We start from the raw sequence: 3,792 nt of genomic DNA, 5'->3' as shown, positions 1-3,792 counted from the left end.
TGTTTCCAGCCAAGCCAGGTATTTGGTTACCCTATCTAAGTTTATTCTCTGTATCCCTAAAGAAAAGCTTCACTAGCCTACCATTGATCATTATTTTGTGTAGAAGCAGATTTCACAATATCCTAGCTTCTGTTGGAATGTTACCAGGGATTAGGTTCTTTTTCTTTTACCTTTTCTTTCTTTTCTTTTTAATTAAAAAAAAATTTTTTTAAAGATTTTATGTATTTGAGAGAGAGAGGGAGAGGGAGCATGAACAGAGGCAGGGTAGAGAGAGAAGCAGACTCCCCAATGAGCAAGGAGCCCATTGCTTCTAGGCTCTGCTGTGAGGCTCCAATCCCAGACCCCTGGGATCCTGACCTGAGCCAAAGGCAGACACTTAACTGAGCCACCCAAGTGCCCCTCTTTCCTTTTTTTTTAAAGAAATGATTGTCACTTGTCTCAGTGACTATAGGTAATACCAGCTTACCTCTCAGAAATAAAACAGGAATTTTAACTGATTTATTTACAAAGTTGATTCCAGTCACTTCTGTTATTTTTTGTGTATATGTTAAGACCTTAGGTATAAATCTGAGACAGTTGGGTGATATTTGTGGGAAATGAGTAGGCAAATGAGGTAAATATGTGTACATAAAGCCTCCTACAAGTTGGTTTTGTGTTAAGAGAAACACTTAAGGTTTTTTAAAAGTATTGGGCTTTTTTTGTATTCAAGTCTTCAGAGAAACCACTGTCCATGTTTTGTATTGTCTTGCATAAAAATAACTAAAATCAAATACTAATACATGGTGTGTTTTTTCTCATGGAAAAAGCTGATTTTACAGTAGGACAAGTTTATTAACTAAGCTAACTTTTTGCAAACAAGCATAGCATCACATATATTAATATGCCTAGATTATTTAGAAAATATCACAAAATTACCACCTCAGTCCATTTAAGTGTAGTTGTTGCTTTTATTAAATTTTCTTCTAGACAGTCATTAAAGAAGGGAAAGCCAGGGGCTGTGATCTAATCAACACTGGTAATTGGGTTTCAGAATTGGCTCTGTTAAAGACTAGCTTTGTAACTTTCCACAAATAACTTGGTTTTCATTTGCCTTTGTTCCTTAAGTATAAAATAGGAATAATAATACCTATTCAGCTTCCTTACAGCCTTGACATGATGATGAGATAATGGGTAGGAAGGAACTTTCAAAAGTTAAAGGTGCCATAAAGGTAGAGTTTTAGTATTAGAAATAGTACTTCATGATCAACACATGTAGAAAATTCCTTCTGTTTTGGTAATAGTATGGCACGTCTTAGAGTAATAGCAAGAAATGGTATCTTTGACAGTTTTATTTTTTAAATTTTTAATTAGCAATAATCGCGCCTCGGATAAACCTCATTGGCTACGATACTGCCACTGCGCAAAGCTATTTTTTAAATTTTTAAAAAAGATTTTATTTATTTGACAGAGCACAAGCAGGGGGGGAGTGGCAAGCAGAGGGAGGGGAGAAGCGGGGAGCCTGATGTAGGACTTGATCCCTGGACCCCAGGATCATGACCTTAGCCGAAGGTAGTCGCTCAACCAACTGAGCCTCCCAGGCACCCAAGAGTTTCAAATATAAGCCAGTAAGTAGCTGACAAGAAAGTATGCTGAACTTTTATGTTCAAATTATCATAGCTCTACTAAATACAAAAATAAATTTATGTATATTTTAAGGCTTAAAATTTACAAACATTACAACTAATATTTTAGTACTGAGGAGCTAATTACAAGTGGCCTATACTCAAGCATTACCGTCTTTGGTAAGATTAGGTGAATACTGGAAGACCTAAAAAGTTAATTATCGTTACAGTTACATTGTTACTGCACTGTAGCAGATGTGTTTTGTTGCTTTAATTTGTTCTGGTTCTTCGGTACTTTGCATTCTCCTTTTCATTTCAATCTAGATATTATAAAATTTTATGCCAATTTGAGTTAGAACAAATTTATAACTGCTTCCAGTTAAATCAGCTTCATAATCTTGTGGTGCTGGTGAGAAGTCAGGGTGATCTAGGGGTGACAGTGTAGGGTTTCTTGTCAGTCTGTATGAATTGTGACTTCACAAGTTACTGGATGTTTAATTTCTTTGACTTTATTCGTTGTAAGACGGGCATCATGCTATCTGTTTCTAAAGTTGTGAAGATTAAATAATATATAAAATGTGCCTCTCTCAGTGATGGGTATATATTGGATGTTGAAATAAAGTTGTTGGTGTGCCTGGGTGGCTCAGTGGGTTAAGCCTCTGCCTTCAGCTCAGGTCATGATCTCAGGGTCCAGTTTTTTAACTTAATTATAAATGATTTATTTTAATTATTTAATTTTTACAACAGTAGTTTGAAAGAGTCTTGTGAAGAGATTATAAGGGAGCTTGGTGTTACAGAGAACACTAGGTATTTTCTTCCTCTTAAAATCACCCAAATAATGAAATGAAGGGCTCTCTAATCACATGTAATTGCTTAGTCTGAGTGACATTATTAACTACTTAACATAATTATTCTATATTTTAAAAACATAGTTTAGGGGTACCTGGGTGGCTTATTCTGTGAGTATCTACCTTCTGCTCAGGTCATGAGCCTGGGGTCCTGGGATCTAGCCCCATGTTGAGCTCCCTGCTTGGTGGGGAGCCTTCTTCTCCCTCTCCCTCTGTCTGCCTTTCTGCCTGCTTGTGCTCTCTCTGTGCCAAATAAATAAGTAAAATCTTTAAAAAACAGAACAAAACATAGTTTATCTTTCATTAAAAGCTACTTATTCAACCTTCATGTAAAACTTGTAGTACCTTTTTTCTTTTTTTTGTTTTATTATCCATTTGAGAGAGAGCGAGAGCAAGAGCATGAGTGCGTAGCTGAGGGGCAGAGGGAGAGGAAGAGAACCCCAAGCAGATTCCCTCCCTGCCAAGCGTGGAGCCCAATATGGGGCTCGAGCGTTGGTGGTATAGTGGTGAGCATAGCTGCCTTCCAATATGGGGCTCGATCCCACAAGATCATGACCTGAGCCAAAACCATGAGTCAGACACCCAACCACCTGAGCCACCTAGGTACCTCTGAAACTTGTAGGTCTAAAGACTTACCTAGATCATTAAGCTTGAATATTTTAGATTATTAGATATAATTTAGATGTATTTAGATTATTAGATATAATGAAAAGTAATATTGTTTGGATGGGCAGGAATACTATTCAAATGATTTGAAATAAAGGATTTTTCTTTTAAAGATCTTATTTATTTGTTAGAGAGAGAGAATGAGAGTACACAAGTAGGAGGAGCCACAGGCAGAGGGGGAAGCAGGCTCCCCACTGAGCAGGGAGCCTGTGCAGTCTCACAACCCTGAGATCATGACCCTGAGCTGAAACCAGAAGTCAGGCGCTTAACCAACCGTACCACCCAGTTGCCCCCCCTCCTTTTTTTGGCAATTCTTACTTTTTATTACATAACAATATACATTTTTCATAGAAAATTTAGTAAACAAAATAATGAAAACAGAGGTTACTTCTAATTACTTCTAATAAAGAAGGATAACTTTCTGGAGAATGTATATCACCATACTAGTCACTCAAAAAGGCTTTGATACTCATTCATATTTCAGAATTCTAGTCAGCCAGTGGCTACATTTAATACTTCTTTAAGCTAATGAGAATGGTTTTTCATCTTCACATATTTTAGTGGCTGAATTATCAAGGCACCATTGAGAGTTTGGTCAATTTTTTATTAAGTACATTCAGATTTTTGCTTAATACCTAAGGTAGTTGTTTTGACTGATAAATATTTTAGTCTTTTTG

General features: G+C 36.7%; 1 pseudogene; it reads right to left on the bottom strand.

Moving 5' to 3' along the window:
* Positions 1 to 1,135: 1,135 nt before the first annotated feature.
* Positions 1,136 to 1,407, bottom strand: LOC123392561 (annotated as a pseudogene).
* Positions 1,408 to 3,792: the final 2,385 nt, after the last annotated feature.

This window comes from Mustela putorius, unplaced genomic scaffold (genome assembly GCF_011764305.1).
Source record: "Mustela putorius furo isolate JIRA1106 unplaced genomic scaffold, ASM1176430v1.1 tig00000585_pilon_pilon_pilon, whole genome shotgun sequence".
NCBI classification, from domain to species: Eukaryota; Metazoa; Chordata; class Mammalia; order Carnivora; family Mustelidae; genus Mustela; species Mustela putorius.
This window is presented reverse-complemented; position numbering and strand designations above follow the sequence as displayed.